The sequence below is a fragment of the Eumetopias jubatus genome, unplaced genomic scaffold, assembly GCF_037043125.1.
Source record: "Eumetopias jubatus isolate StellerSeaLion01/CBP00866 unplaced genomic scaffold, mEumJub1_p1.0 scaffold_3, whole genome shotgun sequence".
NCBI lineage: Eukaryota > Metazoa > Chordata > Mammalia > Carnivora > Otariidae > Eumetopias > Eumetopias jubatus.
In genome coordinates, this window is record NW_028274809.1 from 133,479,122 (window position 1) to 133,502,206 (window position 23,085).

General features: G+C 39.8%; 1 long non-coding RNA gene and 1 pseudogene across 2 annotated transcripts in view; one reads left to right on the forward strand and one right to left on the reverse strand.

The window, feature by feature from the left end:
* Nucleotides 1–4,481: 4,481 nt before the first annotated feature.
* LOC114209315 (uncharacterized) overlaps nt 4,482–23,085 on the reverse strand; it is a 33,130-nt gene continuing 14,526 nt past the window's right edge. For both annotated transcript variants that reach the window (XR_003609329.2, XR_015767896.1), the window contains exons 2-4: nt 10,788–10,826; nt 7,956–8,266; nt 4,482–7,613 (exon numbers count right to left, since the gene is read on the reverse strand). This is a non-coding gene — a long non-coding RNA (uncharacterized LOC114209315). The remainder of the gene's footprint in view (nt 7,614–7,955; nt 8,267–10,787; nt 10,827–23,085) is intronic.
* LOC114213111 (U4 spliceosomal RNA) lies at nt 22,957–23,078 on the forward strand (annotated as a pseudogene).

The following is a 23,085-nucleotide window of genomic DNA, read 5'->3' on the forward strand; positions in this document are numbered from 1 at the left end:
ATCCCAGGACCCTGAGATCATGACCAGAGCTGAAGGCAGCCCTTAACCGACTGAGCCACCCAGGTGCCCCCTGACTAAGCACTCCAATCAAAAAGCAGAGATTGTGAGACTGTGTCAGATTGGATAAAAAAGCAAGACCCAAACATTTGCTGTCTACAAGAGCCTCACTTTAACTGCAGAGACATAAATAGAGTAAAAGTATCAAAAAAGATATAGATGGCAAACCGTAAGCATAAAAAAGCTAGAGTGTCTATATTAATAAAAGATAAATACATACATAACAAATAAAAAGATAAATAGATAAAATAAGAAAGTTTAATAAGAGGCAGAGAGGGATATTTTATGAGGCTATATTATCAATTGTTACAATACATAACAATTATATCTATTGTTGTAACACAAAATAAATGTAGAGCTTCAAAATACATGAAGCAAAAACTGGTAGAACTAAAGAAAAATAGACAAATGAATAACATAGTTAGAGATTTTAATATGCTTCTCTCAGTAATTAATAGAACAAATAGCCAAAAAATTAGTAAGAATATAAAAGATCTGAGCAACATTATCAACTGCTAAAACCTAATTGACATTTATAGAACAATACCCTCAACAAATTCAGACTACACATACTTTTCAAGCACATATGTAATGTTCATCAAAACAGACCATATCCTTGGCCATTAAGTAAGTCCCTTCCAAAAGACTGAAATCTTACATAGCGTATTTTCTGACCACAATAGAATTAAAGGAGAAATAATAACAATGAAATAAATGAAAGTGCCAAATACTTTGAAATTAAATAGCACATATCTGAATAACCCATGAGTCAAAGAAATTGCAAGGGAAATAAAACATTTTGAAATGAATGATAATGAAAACACAGTATTTCAAAATTTGTTTTGCTGAAGCAGTGCTTAGAGGGAAACTTACACTTTTAAATGTTTATATTAGAAAAGGAGAAAAGGTCTAATGTCAATGATATAAGCTTTGACCTTAAGAAATTAGAAAAAGAAGAGCCAATTACACTCAAAGTAACCAGCTAGAAAGAAATAGCAGGAGTCAATGAAACAAAAAGCAAATAAAAACAAAGAAGATTAATGGAACCAAAAGCTGGTACTTTGAAAAGATCAATGAAAAAACAGAGAAGGTACAAATTAACAATATCAAGAATAAAAGAACATATAGAGCCCACTGGCATTAAAGGATAATAAGGAGATATTATCAACAACTTATGTAAATAAATTTGACAACTTAGATGAAATAGACAACTTCCTTGGAAGACAGAATTTATCAGACTGACATAAGAAGAAATAGAAAATTCAAATAATCTCATACCTACTAAAGAAATTGAATTAGTAATTTAAAACCTTACCCAGATAGCTTCCCGGTAAATTCTACCAGACACTTAAGGAAGAAATAATACATATCCTTCAAAAACCATCTCAGAAAGCACAGAAGAAAGCAATAACTTCCAAATCATTGTATGAGGCCAATATTAACCTGACACCAAAATAGGCATAAATGTTACAAGAGAAGAAAACTATAGACCAATGTTCTTCATGAGCATGGATGCAAAAATCTTTAACAGAAGTTTGGCAGATCAAATTCAGCAAGATATAACAAGGATAATACGTCTTGAACAAGATATAAAAATGATAACACATTTATTCCAGGAATGCAAAGTTGGTTGGCCCTTGAACATCGATCAATATAACTCACCACAATGAGAGTGAATTTTGATAAAGTTTCTCAATAAACTTGGAATAGGAAGTAACTTTCTCAACCTGATAAAGAACATCTATGAAACAAAACAAAACCAAAAATAGCTTAAGGCTAAGATCATCTTTTGTGTTCAAAGACTGGATGTTTTCTTCTTAGAATTGACAATATGGCGAACTTGTCCATTCTCACCATTTCTGTTCAACATTGTGCTAGAGATTCTGGCAAGACAATAAAACAAGCAAACAAACAAAAAAACAACAAAAGGAAAGAAAGGGAGAAACAGAAGGCATACAAACTGAAAATTGAGCAGTAAAGTTGGTTTTATTCACAAATGAAGTTATTTTATTCATAGAAAGTTTTGAAGAACCAAGAAAAAAGCTACTAGCACTCATAAGTGCTCAAGATATAAGGTTAATATATATAAATCAATTGTATTTCTATACAATGGAACAAACAAAAAATAAAGTTAGAAAAAATTAAATTAAATTAAAATTCTGTTTATAACATAAAAATGTAATCTTATGGAAAATTAAATATGTGCAAAGCCTAAACACAGAAAAATACAAAATACTACCAAGAGAATTTAAAGATTCAAATAAATGGTGAAATATGCCATATTCATGGATTACAAGATTTCATATTATCAATATGAATGACTGTCAATTCTCCCAAAATTGATCTGTAGATTCAATGCAATTCTAATAAAAATTCTAACAGTCTTTTTTATAAAAATTGGCAAGCTTATTGGAAAATGACCAAGAATGACCAAAATAATTTTGAAAAAAAGTTTGGAGAAATTACCCTATTTAAAGCCTTACTATAAAGCTACAGTAATCAAGACACTGTGATTTGTCCTAACAATAGATATATAGACCAACAAAGTAGAACAGGGTACAGAAATAGAGGTAGACATTCGTGGTCCCTTGATTTTCAACAATGGTAGGAAGATAATTCAGTGGGAAAGTATAATCTTTTCAACAAACAGTGCTGAAGCAACTAGAAATCTATACAGAAAAAAACGAACCTCAACTCACCTCACACCATCCACAAAAATAAATCAAAATGGGTCATAGACATAAATACAAAAATTAAAACATAAAGATTCTGGAAAAAAATAGGAGAAAAATCTCTGTGACACTGGAGTACGTTAAAAAAGGGTGTTTTTGATAGGATACAAAAAAACCACAACCGTGAAAGAAAGAAATGATGAATTAGAGCTCATTACAATTTTTGAAATGAGCTCTCCTAATGACGTCTTTGATAATATGAAAATGCAAGTCACCTATTGGAAAAATGTATTTGTAACACACATATCTGACAAAGGACTTGTATTCAGAATACATAAAGAACTTTTATAACTCGGGGTGCCTGGGTGGCTCAGTTGGTTAAGCATCTGCCTTCAGATCAGGTCATGATCTCAGGGTCCTGGCATTGAGTCCCGCATTGGGCTTCCTGCTCTGCAGGGAGCCGGTTTCTCCCTCTGCTTCTGCCTCTCTCTCTCTCTCTCTCTCTCTCATGAATAAATAAATAAAATCTTTTTAAAAAAAAGAACTTTTCGGGGCACCTGGGTGGCTCAGTTGGTTAAGCAACTGCCTTTGGCTCAGGTCATGATCCTGGAGTCCCAAGATCAAGTCCAGCATTGGGCTCTCTGCTCAGTGGGGAGTCTGCTTCTCCCTCTAACCTTCCCCCCTCTCATGTACTCTCTCTCTCTCCTTCTCGCTCTCTCAAATAAATAAATAAACCTTTGAAAAAAAAAGAACTTTTATAACTCAATATTAAAAGGACAAACATAATAGATTAAAAATGGGCAAAAGATTTGAATAGACACCTCACAAAGAAGGTATAAGGAATGGCCAATAATCACATAAAAATTCAACAGGGAAACACAAATTAGTCATCAGGAAAATGCAAATTCAAATCACAATAAATACAACTTCACACTTACTAGAAAGACTAAGATTTAAAAGACTAATGTGAGAGTTAATTTTATATAGCAATTTGAATGGATCAGGGGATTCAACAGGTATTTGGCTAACCATTATTTCTGAGTATGACTGTAAGGGTGTTTCCAGATGAGATTAGTATTTGAACTGATGGATTCTGTGAAGTGCATGGCTCTCCTCAGTGTGGGTGGGCATCGTCTAATCTGTTAAAGGCTTAAGTAGAACAAAAGGTGGGGAAAGGAGGAATTCCCTCCCCCTCCCCCGTTTTTCTGCCTCGTTGCTTCAGCGGGGACATCTCATCTCATCTTCTCCAGCCCCCGGACTAGTATTTACGTCATTGGCTCTCTTGATTCTCGGGCCTTCAGACTCAGATTGAATTATACCATCGGCTTTCCTGGGTCTCCTGCTTGCAGATGGCAGATCATGGGACTTCTCAGCTTCCATAATCACATAAGCCAATTCCTCATAATAAATCTCTTTTTATAGCCTATTGGCTCTGTTTCTCTGAAGAACCCTGGCTAATACAGCTGACAACCCCAATTTTAGGTGGAGATGTTAGGCAAATGTAATTTCTCACAAAATGAAATATATACCTATCCTATGACCCATCAAACCTACTCATAAATATCTACCCAAGGGGAATGAAAATATATATTCACAAACAGCCATATACAAGGATGTTCATAGCAGTTTTATTCATAATAGTCAAAACCTGGAAATAACCCAAACATCCATCAGCAGAAGAATGGATAAATACATTGCAATATATCTTTAAAATAAAATACTACTCAACAATAAGAAAGAACACTCCTCTAATAAATGCAACAATGTAGATGAATCTCAAAAACAGTATGTTGAGTGAAAGAAGCCAGATTCAACAAATATTGTATGATTCCATTTTTATGAAATTCTAGGAAAATGATCTATAGTGACAGAAAGTGGATCAGTGGTTGCTTGGGGATGGGGGGGGAGGTGGGAATGGGGACAGTTGGGATTTAGCTAGTGTTGTGTCATTAACTAGCTGTGTGAACTTGAGCAGGAGCTCCCTACTCCTAGTTTCTTCAAGTATAAAAGATAGTTGGATAGAGTCGGGTCACGCATACTGGCTGGTCTTTAGGGTCCCTTCCAGGCCCTACATTCTTGGACTCTTCTGCATCTGGGCCCATAAAAGAGTAAAGCAAATGAATTTGTTGGTGATGTTTACACTGAATTTCTAAAAACTAGCATTAATTGTCATAAATTATTCTTGTCAGAGAAGAAGGGAATAATTATCTAGCATATATATATATATTTCTTTTTCTGGAGAAACTTATGAATTAATTGTAAAATAGGCTGGAAAAATGAAGAAAGACTTTTCATTGCAGTAGCAGGAGGCCTGTGATTTTGATAGGAAATGCTGAATAAAGGGTGTGGTAAGTAGCAGAAGGAAGTGAAAGTAAAGAAAGAAAAAGAAAGCACAACATCCAGCAAAATGAGGGCTCTTATCATCATCCAAATTACTTTCCTGATACAAATTTGTTGAGCCACTTATTTTCCTAGTAAGGTCTTTTCACAAGCTATTATGTATTGTTTATAACAGTCAAGTAAATAGACCTCACAGTGCATTTCATAAGGGCACTTCTCTAAGCCCTTCTCTGAAGGAACACATTGCCTGTTTCACAACAATCCCATGAGAGAGGTACTCTGCTAGTACTTATCCTCTCCATTTTACAGATGGGGAAACTGAGACACATCCCACTATATTACCTTTCCAAAAAACAAGACATTCTCAATTTGGAAGCACAGCTGGCCTCAAGGCTTTGGATAAGGGATCATGGGCCTGTAATACCTAACTTGCTGGAGGGTGGTGAGGATTAACCGTGATAATGTATGTAAATCCCTGGCACATACTCAGTTCTCTATAATGGTAGCTATTACTTGAAGGAACAATTAATGTTAACTGTTAAAATTGGTGAAGTGTCTTGGAAGATGCCAGATTAAGAGGATCCTGGGCCAGGTGGCAAGAGTATTTGAGACAAGGAAACAGCTTAACAAGGTTAATTGTGTGACAGTGGAGGGCATATTCTGGGAACGTGAAATGCGGAGGGAGTAGGCTTGAGGTTCGGGGACTGTAGAGGAGATGAGGCTACATATTGTGGACAGCTCGAACTGTTCATATGTCAGAACAGGAAGACTAGAAGCTTTGGTGTGTGGAGAGGGTGCTGGGGTCTGATACAATCTTACCAGTGTCTTTAAGGACAGAACTCTAGTGACAGCATAGAGCATGGGCTGAGGTGGTGGGTGGAGATAGAGGGACTAGTCAGGATGTTCTTGCAAGATTTGAGTTGAGACTTAATGAAGGTCAGACATGGGGCTGCAGAAAAAATGGAACCTTAGGAACACATTGGGAGACTCCAGCAGGATACTGGGTGGGAGACGGTGAGAAGGAGATGCTGGAACTGAAACGTTTCTGGGATTTCAGGCATAAGTGGCATCTAGGCCAGTTCTGATTGTGGTCAATGGCTTCAGTAACAAGAGGGACTAGGTTTGTATGGAAGGATGGGTTCAATTCAGGACCTGTTGAGTCTGAGGTCTACAGAACATCAGGTTGGAAATACGGGCCTGGGGCTTGGGAGATGAGTTGGCTGGAGGCAGATGGAGAGTCATCCTCTTAAAGACCACAACTGAAACTGCCCAAATAGATGAGATCATTGAGAAAGAATAGGCAGCATGAGACAATACTACCATTATTCGTAACCATTAAAAGAATCTGCCTATGTGCTTGGGAGATCTTTACCTATAGGGCAACGAGCATCTGACAAAATGAAAACATCCGAGTGTAAGTCTTGTGTTGGCTTTTACATGTATCCTCTCATTAATTCTCTCCAGAACAGTGTGGTGTAAAAAGAGAGAGAGAGAGAGAGGAGGGACAAATCCTGGTTACAGTTCCTATTTTCAAGGTTTAGGTGAATGAGGAACTAGAAAAGGGCAGAAAGACCAAGTTTTGTAAAGGTCACATTAAGCCTCCAACAGCCAACTTCTCATCATCAGACAGATCCTGCTTTCGTTATTCCCGGACCCTAGGTGAAGGTCAGGATGCACATGTCAGGAGCTGTGTGACAACCTAAGGGGACGTTTAGGAAGTGCCACGTGCATGGGACAAGAAGCGGTATTTCATCATGGATTGGGCTGGATTGAGCTGGTCCTGGAAGGCTCTGAGAGAAAAGACATGTGTGTTGGGTCCTGAAGGCAGCAGAGCTTGGAGAAGTAGAGAGAAGAGCGAGAGGACCATGTAGGTCGAGGGGGCCACAGCCGGGAAGGTCAAGCACTTTCTCTTCACTCATTTACAACTGAAATGGACCACAAAGTCCCCTACAAACCCATTCTTCTCACTCCCCTGGCTCTATGTTTAACAGTAAATTTTCCACTTACTCTGAATGCTGTTGGAACATACTTATCTTTTCATCAGGTTTGGCAAAACAGTGACATATGATCTTCCTTAAACATCAGCATATCTCAGCTTTTCTTTCAGTTTCTTATTTATTTTCATTCCAACATTTATTTACATACCTGCGATTTTTCAGTGTGAGCTCTGTTAATGTCAAATAGTGTTACATTCTGAACTATTGACATTATGCCTGGAGATTTTTAAAGAAAAATTAATTCTCAATTACTTCCACGTTAATGCTCCCTGCCCACCCCCCAACTCAGGAGGGGCCCTGTAGCAAGGTCATGTCCCAGATGGAAGTGGACATTTGCTCTTCCTTGGCTTCCCAGCACCCATTCGCCCTCCTGTTCTTAAGAGCACTCTGAATTCCTTGTTGGAGATTACTGGCTCCTTATTATGAGAGTCTCCATGGGACTGTCAGTCAAGGAACCCTGTCTTGTTGCCAAGAGTAATCACTGACTGAAGTTGGCCAATCAAATTTTATTCTAGGACAGTTCATCTTGAGCAGGGTCACTTAAGGTCTGTTAAAAGAAAAAAATGGAATGGGATTTATTTCAACAGAGATGCTTTGAAGGGATCATTGATTACTTCCTACCACTTAGATAATCCAGAGCTGCCTGGTTCTACCCTTTGTGAGCCTCATTCTTTAGGTTCTTTCTTGATTTTCTGAGCAATCTGATAACTTTCTATAAATTAAATAATATAATAATAAAGATAATATTTATCACTATATATTATATATCATATAATATATATGAAAAGTAAACAAAAATAAAGATACATAAAAAATAACATAGAGTCAATTTCTATTGTTTAAAAAATATGAAATAAAAACAAACCAAAAAATGAACTAATTCACTGACCCTACTAGAAAATCCACTGTTTCCAGTTGTCAGCCAAAGTTACCTCCATTGCTGTGGGAAATCAGGGGTGATAAGAATGGATAGGAAGGTATTCACTCTCCACCCTCCTCCATCTGCTGTCTCCCCCAGAGGATGGTTTGAACAGGACGGATCAAGAGGCACCAGTGTTCTCTGGCTCCCTATTGAGCTGGGTCTTCTTTCCATCTTGAAAACAAGGTCTGGGTGTGAGTTTTCTCAGCTCCCACATTAAGAGATTGCCTCAGGTTTGCTGTATCCAACGGTATGCTTTTAAATGTTTAACAACTGGCTCTCTGAAAAGAAGGAGGAGGAGGGAGAGTTCTTGTTCGTAGTATTTGCTGATTTCTGCAGTATAGGATTATCACTACAAACTATATGGCTGCCAGTATGACGTCATTTGATAAAGAGTTGGGAAAAGATGCTAGCAATTAGCTTCTGCATGTCCTAGCACGTGGCTGGCGACGTCTCCCTACAGAATAACATGATTCTTTCTCCTTCAGAGTTCCACCAACTTCTCCTCCTGTCATTTTGGGTGGAGAGGTGATCACTTTACTGCCTCTAGCTCTGGGCACTTTCCCTAATCTCTACACACATCTTTGTAAATTGTCCATTTCTAAGTAAACCAACACACACACACACATACACACACACACCCCCCTTCTCTAATTTGAAAGTGCCATCTTTTTCATGTGGGCATTGGAGTAACCAGACTCCAAGGTGGCTCCTAAATTTGAATACTTGATCTACTTATAAACGGTGTGACTTGGGCACAGTGTCACCGTGCAGCAAACATGAATAATGACAGAACCTATCTCAGAGTGTTGGTGTGAGGATTAAATCACATGGTGTATGCAATGCGCTCAGAACTGTGTCTGATACTTAATAAGTACTTATGCAAATGAGACCTTTGATTATTAAAAATGAATTTTATATCACATTCATATCACAGAGCTCTCATTTTGAGACTGTCCTGTTATTGCAGTCTCTATTTTCCCAGTCATGCTTTTCCCTCTTCTTCCCCAGAATTGTCATTGTGTTGTTGCTGCTCAGTTTAGCTAAATGTACTTGCTTCAATTCCTTCAGGATTTCTCTGATAACTTGGACTGATGCAGCATTTTCTGTTTGCTATAAATTTCTCCACTTACAAGAAAGATTTTTAACATGCATGTACATTCAGGAAAAGAGGAAAATGATACATACTGTTCAGGAGGATTCGGTGTCAAGGAATTAGTAGTAATAAATAAGAGTAGCTGTATCTCAAACAACATAGTAGATATAAATCAAAGCGAAAGGGAAATAAGAAGTCACATGGTTACAGCTTTTGATTATCCTGATGAGGATTATTTATAGCAAATCTTGGCCTGCATTTCTGCTGAAGGTACTAAATGCATAGAAGAAATAACTTAAAACATCGCCATCAAACTGCCAATGGCTAGGATAACATTCTCACTCCTAGAGCCTCAAGGTGAGACTTGGAATGTCAATAATTATGGGAACCACAAGCCTAAAGATAATATAAACAACCCCAGAAACCAATTTCACAGTTCAGAATCCCTTCCCCGTAGCTTCCACTTTAAGCTGAGGGGTCAAGGTTTACGCACCAAGCCGCTCTCATCTCCACCACTGAGCCACGGCTCTCCCCCAGAGTATACCCCCTACTTCAGCTGTGAAATGCTAGAAGCACTGCCTTGAATGGAAGGGACTTGCTTTTTTAGCAGCATCTGCCAGCCTTATGACTCTTGCTGCAGAATCCTGACAGCAGGACCTGTCACTCATCAGAAATCTGCTCCCCCTCCCCCACCTGGCCCTTCGATGCTGAAGAGCTTGGCGGTCTTCGGTCTTCGAGACGGCTCATTCTCAATGTTCTTTCGCCATTGGGGAAGTGTACTACAGGTCGGACCAGTGACTAAAGAAATACTCAGAGGCCTCAGAAGTCTGTCTCTTTGTGATAATAAGATGAGGAACAGCTCCATATTCCCGCCCCAGCTGCTCTTGAAACCTCAGCCCTGTGCTTATTCACCACTTAGACATGCTTCCTTGACTATCAAAGACTACCTCTTTCTCTCCCCAAACCTAAAAGTTTATCCCTGCCAAGGCCACAAAACCCTGTCCTTTGAGATTCTGCGGGGACAGGCCAAGGATCAGAAACATAAGCAATCTCACAATGCCCCTCCTTGTCCCAGGACTACAGGAGTTTCCCTCTGTAATTCCCATCACTAAAATATTTTCACTGAAAAAGACAAGTAATCTTGCGTTTGTCTCCACGGGCTCCCAGGATTGATTTGGTTAGATTTCTGGAGTTGGATATTTTTGTCCTCGAAGTCTTCTTTAAACTAGAAATCCAGTGTAAGGTGTGGCTCTGAAAGTCGAGAGGCACCTGAGAAGCTGGACCACCAACCATGGATGGCCACTGACCTGTGGACAGCGCTAAGGATTTCTTTCATGTGGCTAAGGAGAAGGGATTCTTTTGTAGCTTGCAGCATTTGGCCAAGACTGCCAGTTGTGCCCATCTCGAGAGGATCGAGAATCAGGGAAGCTACCCTCTTATCTATTGGGGGGGGGTGTGCTCAACTTCTTTATGCATAGATCAGCATCTTTGTCAAAAAGTGTGGTGTTGGTTTTAGGCCTATCTTAGTTTGATTACCAAAGGTTCCTTTTAATCAATTGCAAGCAGGATCTGGGTAGGAGTCCAAGAACTAGGTAGAATTATGGCTGAAATTAAATTTTGCTGTTGATTCCAGTAAATAAAAAGAGATATTGATTGGGGCTAGGACAACCTTGATGTTCCCAGTCAGACTGCTAGTCAATACTTACTGTTCATGTTAGGGTTCAGCAGATATATCAATCAGGATCCTGACAAGAGAAAAACAAAACACTCAAATTAGGATAACTTAGGAAAGTTTATAAGGGACTAATTATAAAAGTACAGGCAGAGTTAAGGGAATGATATGGATAGGATTAATTCAGATATGGCAGAAGCTGGGCAGTTACCATTTTTGGCCCTAAAGGACAAGGCAAGGGAAAGTTATGGAACCTGTAAGAATCATGCATAGCAGGGCTTGAGAGGAGCCATGAGCAACCTTTGGATAAGGGTCAGAGCCACCCCAACGAAACCTCTCCCTCTCCGCCCTCCTTTGGATCTCCTGCCAGACTCCCCTTTGACTAAACCCATCCTGAAGCCAAAGACATGGAGCCATACAGGGGCAGCCTCTGGGGCTGAAAGCAGAATGGAGAAGGATGGGGGAGTGAATCTGGAGGAGCCAATATATATTATCTGGCACCCCTGGATTTCTTTTTTTTTTTTTTAAGGATGTTGCAGTCTTTTTTTTTTAATGATTTTATTTATTTATTCATGAGCGACAGAGGTGGGGAGAGAGAGAGAGAGAGAGAGAGAGAAGCAGAGGGAGAAGCAGGCTCCCAAGGAGCAGGGAGCCCGATGCGGGACTCAATCCCAGGACCCTGGGATCATGACCTGAGCCGAAGGCAGACGCCTAACCATCTGAGCCACCCAGGCGCCCTGGCACCCCTGGATTTCTAAAGCACAATAGGATCTCCTTCCACTTACCCTTCTTTTTTTTTTTCCACTTACCCTTCTAATCAACCTAATCATGCCTCATCTTCTCTAGGTTTTTCTTAAACATGATGATCTCCCAAGGCTTCACCTCTAAGAACACCCTCTGGAGTTCCTGCTGCCCCCATCTTTTATCTATGAATTTAATTCTCACCACTGCACGTGGTTCCTAGGAATGTAGCCCTAGCTTCAAGCTAATTCAACTGCCTGCTGGATAACTTGACCCAGATGGCTGCTGATACCATAAAATCAATAGGCCCCGAACCAAATCCATAACCTTCCACTACACAGCTCCAAACTGGCTCCTCCTCGGAACTTATACTACTTCTGTTAATAGGACCGTCGTTCTCCCAATTAGCAATTACTCCAAGCTCTGTCGTGCTTAGCTATGCTATCCTCAGTTTCATGCTTTTCTGTGCTGTGTTTTTCTCCTCCTCCCCTCTCCCTTCCCCTCTCTTTTCCTCCTCCTCCCCCTCCCCCCTCCTCCCCCGCCCTCCTCTTTCTCCTCCTCCTCCTCCTCCTCCTTCTTCCCTTCCATTTGTTGCAAAGTCCTTACCTTCTTTCAGTGTGCTTTTCTAGTGTGTGTGCTAGCTCATGATTGTCCCAGTTATGGGTCTTTACTTTTTACCTAGGCTGTGTAATAAAGTCCTGAATATAACCCTAGTGCCAATCCATTCTGTACCTATTCCAATGCACAAATATTTAAGTTTCTTGCACCAAGTTGCCTCATTGATTCAGCCATAATTTTTGCCCTTGTCCTCCCTGAAATAGGACATTTGAAGGAAGGGAAATCTTCCAAAAGCAGTGTCTGTAGCATATCCCATTCATTTTGCCTGTGACAACCTGAGGCACAGAGAAGCTGCTAGTCCATATAACTTGTCCCTCAATCCCAGTGTTCTGATAAGTCTTTGATGACTCCTCCTTACCTTTCCAGTTAGTGGAGCATAAGTTTCGTAGCCTGCTATACCAGGCAATTCCTTCAACATGTTCCCAACTCGTCTTTTTAGATGCAACTATCTGCAGCTACCCTACAGATAGCCTATACTCTACCTAAAGTCAAAATTTTGGAATACGACTTGCGATTGTCCTCCTTAATGTCTTTGCACATCCCTTCTCCTGCTTGAATTGGCTTTCTCTCCCTCGAGTCCCCTTCTACCTGCTGAACATCTCCCCACCTTTCAGACCATATGCCACGGCATTCTTCCTTTCCATCCTCTTTTACAAAGTTCTTTACAAAGCAGTTCTGGATTTTCCCCAGCCAAATGTGATCTTTCTCTTTTGTAAATCTCCCAAAAAATTTTCAGCTCTGCTATCTTACCCAGGTCTTTCAAGTATTTTTATTACCCTGCTCGTGGTATGTGGACACTTCTCTTAGCCCTTTATTATATCATAAGCTTCTTCTAAGCATGGCCGATGCCACCCTCTTTTACTTTGTATCGCCTATGGTGTTAATGCAATATATTTCACAGAAATATTTTTAATTCTGTAACTATTTTTAAATTTTGACTGTGATATATTTCTTCTGCAGAAACAACTGACTCTGCCCCTACTCCTCCAACATAACTGTGTCTCACGTGTAATCCTCTTGGAAGGGATGAAATTTTGTTGCTATCACTGGTTTCTTGTCTACTAAGATGATGGTATTCACCAGAGCATGTTTCATTTCTCTGCTGCCTTACCACTCTCCTTGTCAAACTGATAGGAGAGAAAGACAAAGGCAGGTTTATTTTGTAAGTGAATTCTATTTTGCAGTTAAATTGTGTGTGTAATGTATGTTGAAGAAGTGAATGCATAATCGAAAGGATGCTTGCCTGCCCTGATGGCTACTAGCCATACTCTGTCTCATTGGATACCTTTCTGTTCAAATCTTACCTTTGCCAATACCTGGCTGAAAGACCTTGGAAAAGTCACTTAAGCTCTTTGAACCTTAGAAAGTATGGAGTAGGCTGAAAGTCTTCAAACTTTTCTTTTAAGCCGAAGAACTCTTATCAAACAAAATCTTACTCAGACATGCACTATGGAAACCTGATGAAATCAGAGGCAGAAGTAGTTTGGCTGAAAACTGGGGAAGGAGCTTTTGAGGAATGAGGCGTGACAACTAGCAGACAAGTCCATTCCATATCTAACTCTTCCTTTAAGCACTTTATCAAAGAATACAGTCAATGCTAGGAGATTCACACTAGCACTGACTGGTAGGAGCTTCTAAAATTTTAATTAATTGAGGACATTAAAAATGAGAGACAGATACCACTTCACACCCAATAGGAGAGCTATCATAAAGGGAAAAAAAGCAGAAAATAGCAAATATTGGCATGGATGTAGAGATATTGGAATCCTTATTTATTGCTGATGGGAAGGTACATGGTGCAGCTGCTGTGGAAAACAGTATGGTGTCCTTCAAAAAGAAATTGAACACAGAATTACTATATAATCCAGCAATTCTAGTTTTAGGTATATTATACCCGAAAAAATTGAAAGTAGAGACTTGAATAGATGTTCATACACCCATGTTCATAGCTGCAAGGTTTCTCTGCAGCCAAAATATGGAGGGAATCCAAGTATCCATCAATGGATGAATGGATGAACAAAATGTATATACATGCAATGGACTATTATTCAGCATTACAAGGGAATGAAATTCTGACACATGCTACAGTGTGGATAAACCTAGAAGACATTATGCTAAGTGAAAGCCAGTCACTAAAGGACAAATATTGTATGATTCTGTGCCTCATACTTGTATGTAGTACCTGGAATAGGCAAATTCATAGAGACAGAAAGTAGAAGAGTGGTTATCGAGGGCTGGGAGGAGGGAGTAATGGGGAATTAGTACTCAATGTGGAAATTTGAGCACTTGAGTTTGGGATGAAGGACAGTAATGACAGTGGCATAGCGGTGAGAATGTAGTTAATGCCACTGAATTGTACACTTAAAAAGGGTCAAAATAGGGGGCACCTGGGTGGCTCAGTTGGTTAAGCGACTGCCTTCAGCTCAGGTCATGATCCTGGAGTCCCGGGATCGAGTCCCACATCGGGCTCCCTGCTCGGTGGGGAGTCTGCTTCTCCCTCTGACCCTCCTCCCTCTCGTGCTATCTCTCATTCTCTCTCTCTCAAATAAATAAATAAAAAATCTTTAAAAAAATGGTCAAAATAGTATATTTATGGTATGGATATTTTATCACAGGAAAAAACTCAAAAAATGAGAGGCAGAAATAGAATATATTTATCAGTTTTAGAGTTATTGCAGTATGGAGAAAATCTGCAAAGCGTATATAGAACCCAGAATGAGTTTCAAGATATCTAATGATTTTGAAGTTCTCCAATTTTGGATAGCGAATTTCTTCAATGCTGGTCTCAGGCTAAAGATCATATTCACTGGACAAAGACCTGCAAAGTTTTCAGTGATGATCTCAATGGCTTCTAGGGCTAGACAGGCTGTTCCTCGTTCCTTACACTGGTCTCTGAAGTCTAAGTCTCCAGTTCTTATTTTCCATCGGAAGCCAGGAGAGAATTCCAGGAACGAAGCTAATGACTGGGACTTCATGCCAACACATAATCAAGTTTGCCTAGGAGAGGGTCAAGGAGTGCGGAAGTGGCTCTCACAGCCCCGGAGCAAGCCACAGAAGGGAGTTCAGTCCCGGGAGCTCTGACTGCGGCAGTGCTCAGCAATTGTGGTCATCAGGTAAGGGAGTCATGTTCAGGCCACAACTTGGAGGCAAGACTGGCACCTCCCAGGGAAAGCACAGATTGGGTGTATAGGTTTAGTATGTCCTTTGTACCTAAGCTGTATCTGAAAAATCTGTCTGTTTGATTAACAGATTTTTCTATAATCTGCTATATATTAGTTTGGCTGTCTTAACACCAAACAATATTAAAGTATAAGTTTAGGCAGTTCAAGGCCAATATGGTAACTTTACAATGATCAAGACCCAGGCTTTTATCCTTTTTTTTTTTTAAGATTTTATTTATTTATTTGAGAGAGAGATTGAGCAAGAGCATAAGCTGGGGGTGGAGGGTGGTAGGCAGAGAGAGATGGAGAAAGCAGACACCCTGCTAAGCAGGGAGCCTGACATGGGGCTTGATCCCAGGACCCTGGGATCATGACCTAAGCTGAAGGCAGATGCTTAACCAACTGAGCCACTCAAGAACCCCTGAGACTTTTACTCTTACTGTTCTGCTATCCTAGGGTGTGGTCCTTGTCATCACAATCCAAGATGTCTAATTATATTCAGCAGCAACATAAAAAAATGGGGGGGGGGAGGAGAAAAACATGTTCTTTCCCTTTAAAGCTACAACCCTGGGGTTGCATACATTGCTCTGCCCCCACCCTAAGACCCGGAACACTCAGATGCAAGAGAATCTACATGATGGAATTAATTCTGAGTGTCTGTGTAAAGACCTGCTAAAATTCTGGGGTTTACTTATTGAAGGAAAATAGTCGGAACTCCCCGAGCTGAGCATTTCTCCTACTTGAAATATTGGTGATTGCTTACACTCTCCAAAGTGGGTGGGTGCCCTAAACCTTGAGTATTTAGCCTCATCGGTCAGGTCTTTGCCTTTTGGGTTGCTGATCTTTTGGTTGTAGGTCTGCCTTACACACTTACCACCTTGTGTGCTCAATCTTAGAACCACAGATCAGTTATGCTCCGAGATTATCAGTTACCACCTAACCCTGAAGATCTGTTCCTGAGCCTACCAGGACATAGTATAGCTCATTTCCACACAAGCTTCCTGGAGATTAGTGGAATTAAATGCAATTTTCACTCTATGCTATGTATTTCACAATGAGCATACACATGTCCTATATAGCAATTCAGTAAGAAAATTACTATCCTTATTTTACCATGATGTAATAGAGGCTCAGAGATGTTAAGTAACTTACACTAGGTAACTCAGCAGCAGAAGTGGGATAGCATGCTTCTTTGTAAGGAAATTATTACAAATACAAAGTGCTGCAATAAGAAGGATTTTTGAAAAATTCAAGAAATCTATAGTAAAAAGTTAAACACTTCTGGCTAGAGTGGTTACAAATTAGGGAGGAGATGGACCATATAGGACAAGTCCTGATAGGTCTTCATACGGCTAGTATATTGAGATTTTCCAGAGAACAGAACCAATAGGATGTGTGTTTGGAGGGAGGGAGGAAGGAAGAGGAAGAGTGAGAGACATCTAGACTGGTACTTATCAGATATCTGGGTACTGTACTAGCCAAGCTGACATACAAAATTAACCACAGTGGCTAAGAAGAAGAGAGGCAGATTTGGGTAAGCTTTGAGTGCTAGACGAATTGGTTTGGGTTTATTAAATTATCAAATTATGAAACATGTATAATAGTATCTGAAACATGTATAATAGTATCTCAGGCACCCAAATTATAATTTCCTTTCTCTGTAAGAAGATTTTGAAAGTTGTCGAGTAACATGTTGAGTAGCATGATCAAAGCAATACTTATGGAAAACCTTTTTGGTAGTAATGATATGAAGTATTAAAAAGGAATCAGACAAGGAGAAGGGATATGAGTTAGAAATCTATTGCCATGGATCAGGCACGAGGGAATAGATTAATCACTTACTATGGGTCAGGCACAAATAAATGCTCTATTTATTTTTAATCTGCCAAATTTTTATTTAAATTCTAGTCAGTTAACATGTAGTATAATATTGGTTTCAGGAGTAGAAGTCAGTGATTTATCACTTACATACATCACCCAGGGCTCATCATAACAAGTGCCTTCTTTAATGCCCATCCCCCACATAGCCCATCCCCTGCCCACCTCCCTCCATCACCCCTCAGTTTGTTATAGTTAAGAGTCTCTTATGGTTTGCTTCCTTCTCGTTCTTCCCCCCGCTTCCCATGTGTTCATCTGTTTTGTTTCCCAAATTCCATAGAGATCATATGGTACAACTACATGCTTTAGATACATTATCTTATTTAATACTCATAACCACCCTATAAAATAGGTATGACTTGACCAATGAAGAACTGAGACGTTCTCCCCCACCCCACCCCAAATGAACTTGCCCAAATCTTATAACTGGGGAATGGTGGAGATGGAATTCAAACCCAAGTCTTCTGATTCCAACCTCTGCTGTCATTAATGAGGGTGGTAGCAGCAGAAATAAAAAGGAGGGGGACAGAGTCCAGTAACATTGTGGAATTGAAAGGATTTAGCAACTAGTCAGATGACAAAGACAACTGCAGAATTCTGAGTCTAGATGGATTTTTAGCAGGAGAAAACTGTGGACTTTTAGGAAAAATAGGGTAGTCTTTATTAGAAGCTGGTTTTAGAAGAGTCGGAGATTTTTGGATTCATTCAAGAAATATTCATTTAATGATGTTTGTGTGCTAGGCCTTGTTCTAGACACTGGGAATCTACCCGTGAACAAAACAAAGATCCTTGCCCCCACATTTCCAGTGTGGAGAGACACAAAATAAACAATAAATAAGTAAACTGCAGTTCACGCCAATGATAAGTATTGAGGAGAACAGTAAAGTGGGGAAGGGCACTCAAGGAGTCACAAAAGTCCTCACTGAGAACTCGTTTAGGTGAACGCCTCCAGGAGAGGTGGTTGTGTCATGCAGGTGTCTGGGGGTGTGCATTCCAGCCAGAGGGAAGGACGGGCAGAGTGAACAAAGAAACGCAGAGGAAGAGACAAGGTCAGGGTCTCATCGGGTAGGACCTTACAGAGCTTAAGAAATTTTTCTCTCTATTCTGCAGGAAATGGGATGCCCCTGGAGGATTTTGTGCAGAGTTGAGTTAGGAGGTGGCTTTCATTTTAAAAAGCACCGCTGTGGCTGTTGTGTTCAGAAGGGTGAGGTGGGTCAGGGGTACGGGTGGAAGCCCGTACACCAGGGAGGAGGCTACAATAATCCGGGAAGAGTTGATGGCGGTGTGGGCCAGGTCGGATGCAAAGAGAAGGAATCAGACTCTGGATATATTCTGAAAATAGACCAGATTTGTTGACTGGATGCAAGGTGTAAGAAGGAAATGTGTACGTGTTAGGCTAGAGTTTTTGTACTTAAGTGGTATTTCTAAGAGTTCTTGGAACCATGATGACTGGAGTGTGAGCAAGGGGCCAATGCTGGAGACAAAGTTTTGAGAAACATTCACCACAAAGCCAGTAAGATGACTTTGAGAAAGTGTCCAGAAAGTGTGTGTGCCCGATGCAAGTGTATAGCTAAAGAATATAATAGAAGATATTGAATCTTGAGTGATGCAAAGGTTTGGGGGGTGAGAGGGCCAAAAGAGACAGATGGGGCAGTAGGATGGCTGTCATCATATCCAATTCACTAGATTTTGTCCTTTGTGACTCAGTCTTTGAAAGAGAATGAATCAACATAGTACTATCACTGCTATTTTTGGATGTCTACTAGTGGTGATATTACTACAATCTATTTGTGATGAAAATATTTGATCATTTGAATCATCACATAAAACATCTGACAGTTGACAGAACTTTAAAAAATTAGAAGGGCGACTGGTATTCTTTTTTCTCTTTAGTTCCTTTTGTTTCAGGCTGCTTAATTTGTACTTATGAAAAATGCGTCCCATCCACCTGTGATGAACTATTCTATTCTTCCCACAGACACTAACCTCATTCTTGTTTGGATTGAGTTGTTGTTTTTTAAATATATAAAACACTAAGATTAATTCAGTATTCACTTTTGGGCTTTTAAATTCTTAGTAGAAGTAAAACTGGTTCTCATTGGCTTTTCCTTTACGGGTTTCAAAAGACTGAATCATAGTTAAAAATGAGTGTTACACAAACAAGGCCTTCTGTGTGCAAACAACAAATCCACGATTTCACTGCAGAGCGGGAAGCCTCCTCTCTTACAGAAAGAAGCATTTAACTATTCAGAATGTTCCCAGTCGGCACTGATAGGCTCAAGGCTTACAGACCCCATGGAAGTGCACAATGTTCCACAAATCTTCTCCAACTTGATTGTCATCTGGACTTGGTTTTTCCTTACGGTCTTAGGTTACTACTAATCTCTCTTTGGTTGCATCTCATCAGCTGTACTCACCACTGTGTAATCTCACCATTATAATTTGCTGAGATCTCCTGTGCATCCCTTCACCCTATAAAGTGTCCACCTTACACTTTCCTTTTTTTCAGCCCACACCAATTTTCTTTAACCTGGGAGTGCTTCCTGCTCCCACTCAACCTTCTCTTCCTGCTTCAGCTGAATACATTTAATGACGGAGAGCATGCTTACATGATGGTTGTCATCATCAAGAAATACCTTTGGACACATAATGGATTCCAGACTGAAGATTTTTAAATTTAGAAGCCTCAGGTTTTAAAAAATATATTTCTACATCCTCTCACCCACTCCAATTAACATAAAATGAAGGACTTGAGTGACTTCGTAATAGCAGTAGCCGACATTGAGAGCTTACCATATGCTAAGCACTTTATGTATTTTAACTTGTTTATTCCTTACAACAAAATTCTGTGAGGCAGTTATACTAGACTAGTATGCCCATTTTACAGGTGGGGCAACTGAGTCTTAGACCACTTAATTAACGTGGCCTTGGTCATACAGCCAGATATTGGATTTGAGCTCTAGCTGTGCAGTTCCACAGTCCACTCTGCCTCTGTACTTCTTCACAACAAACGCTTCATTTACTTGTAATGGCTTGGTCCCTTGTGTTTCTCAAGGGTGACAGCACCACTGGCATTTCATGGTTGTTCAGGGAGTCCCCTACTTAGCGGGATGTTTCGTATTCTTAGCTCCTGGCACTGAATGTCGGTAGCTCTCTGCTGGGCGTCTGCCTTCTGTCATTGAGAAACCAAAAGTGCCCTCATACATTTCCAAATGTTTCCCAGTTAATGATCTCCAGTTGAGAATTGTCAACTGAATTTAATTATCAAAATAAATAGACACATACTCCTCTCTCTCTCTATTTAATCACAACTTTTCTAACAGTTTTGTAAGTTTTTATAAGTTTGTAACTTTTAAAAACTTTTGTAACTTTAAAAATACACCAACACAACTCATAGGTAAAAGAAAAGGGTCAGGTTATGAAAATTAGGTAATTTTTATATGTGTTTGCCATGCTTTCATTATTCGTGAATAAATGATTTTGAGCCTCAGTGATCTTGGATACTTTGACATTCATTATTAAGTATGATAAACTACCATTTACCCATTTGCCTAACAAACTTTTTTTTTTTTTTTAGTGCAAAGGTAAACTTGAATTCAGCCTGGGCCAAGTCTCAAAGTCATGTATCTGAAAGTCATGATTTTTTTCCCCTTATGTTTATTTTTGGCTATCAAACTTCAGACCATTAGGCAAATGCCCGTTGCCCTTCTACCAATGCCAACACTTGCTCAAGGAGACCATAACAAGTAAACATATTTAGTAGAATAAAAAAGAATTCAGGAGTTTTGTCTTTTCTAATCTACGCTAGGTCCACTTTGTGAGACTTTGCACAACTGGAGCTAAGTCTCCAAGGTCATCACACGACTCAACCACATTTCAAGGCTGCAATGTGGACTTTTAACTCCATTTTAAAATGACTGCTTTCCCAAGGATGTTGTAACAATGCTCTGAGCTATGTATGAGGAATACATTTACTTAAGGAGGAAAAGGGGTCAATGATAAGATGTGTCCTAAAATAGATACATCTAGGAGCTCCCCCACCCTTTCTTGGTTCACTTATTAAAATAGCCCACTAGTTTTAAACAAAATATTTTATAATCTTGTACTCTCAACAACCAGGTAACTGTGTCCAGTTTTGTTCTTCCCCTCTTTGTCTATTACATATCAGTTTTGCAACATGCTGCCAGAGCTTCAACAACATAGTAAAGGAGATACTTTGATGTCCCCGAGGACTTAAAATTTAGGCCTTTTATTATTAGAACTTTTTAACAATGAGGTAGAGATTTAAAATAAGAATTTCCCTTTGACAACTATGAAATGACAACCAAACCTATATACTCTGGTATAGCAAATGTGTTTGAAATACACATTAAAATTCAGACAAAATGAAAGCAACTCACAAAAAAATGTTTTAGGAGTTTCTTGAAATCCAGTTTACTGAAATTGCCTTGAAATATTTTTATACCTGAGAAAAGAAGGCAGGACATACTTTTTAAACTGTAGCTTATCCATAATATGAGTATACATTTTTTATTTCACTAAAAAAATCTACCATGCCAGACACATTTTTATTTAACCTTTGTCCTTTCTTTGAGTGAGGGCTAGGGATGGTTAAGAGGAATAGGGTGTGCTAGCACTTTCCAGGCCCTTTTTGTGAAGGAATATGGCAATCTTCTGTAACTGGAATTCCTGGTGGCTTGCTGCCCTGGGAGTTTGCTTAGCCTGATCTGCAGAAAGGAGCAAACTATCAGATCTGAGCAGCTAATAGATTTGAGAATTCTCTATGAAAGTGAAAATGGTACTCCTTAAAGCATAAAAGGATCTTGTTGGATGCATTAGTGAGAGAAAAGAAGTGCACTTGAACTTCATTTTTTAATCTGTAAAGATCCAATGGATTAAAGAGAGACTTGCATTTGATTTTGGTTCTTTTTAAAAGATATCAAAAATACCTTTTCAATATTGATGCCATTATGCCTAAACAAATCCTCCTTCACAGCTGAGCCTGACTTCTGGCAGTGAGAATATTGCTAATGAAATGATGATGCTGCAGCAAGTGCTATAGGTAAGAGTAGGATATGTGCTACCTTGGACTGGGGGTGAGGGTTCTGGCATGGAGCTGGGAGACGGGGAATAAGGCTAGACGAAATAAAGAAAGAGAAAGACTTGTATACTACAGGCTTAACCACAGATGATGGGATAGATCCAAGCGAAGAGAAAAATACGCAAGGAAAAGGTCAAAAGAAAAGAAACAGGTGCGTGCTCCCTGGTAGAACTATGGTAAGCTTTGCGCACAAGAACCTTTAGAAAATTTCCCCTGGGGGCAGGAGGCTCTCAGCTCTGTACCCTGCCCCCACTCCATACCCAAGGGCAAGTTTCTGCCTTCATTTTGTCAACAGGAAAACAAGACTGGAGGGGTGGAGAAAAAAAAAAAAAAAAAAAAAGCCCTGCATTGGGCTGCCTGCTCACCGGGAAGCCTGCTTCTCCCTCTCCCACTCCCCCTGCTTGTGTTCCCTCTCTCGCTGTCTCTATCTGTCAAATAAATGAATAAAATCTTAAAAAAAAAAAAAAAAAGGGCGCCTGCATGGCTCAGTTGGTTAAGCGACTGCCTTCGGCTCAGGTCATGATCCTGGAGTCCCGGGATCGAGTCCCGCATCGGGCTCCCTGCTCGGCAGGGAGTCTGCTTCTCCCTCTGACCCTCTTCCCTCTCGTGCTCTCTATCTCTCATTCTCTCTCTTTCAAATAAATAAATAAAATCTTTAAAAAAATAAAAAAAGAAAAGAAACATTTAAAAAAAAATAATACTGCCACTTTGCGCAGTGGCAGTATCGTAGCCAATGAGGTTTATCCGAGGCGCGATTATTGCTAATTGGTAGAACTACGGTAGTTAAAAACTGCAATTTGCAGATATATGTACATGAACATGTATATAAACTT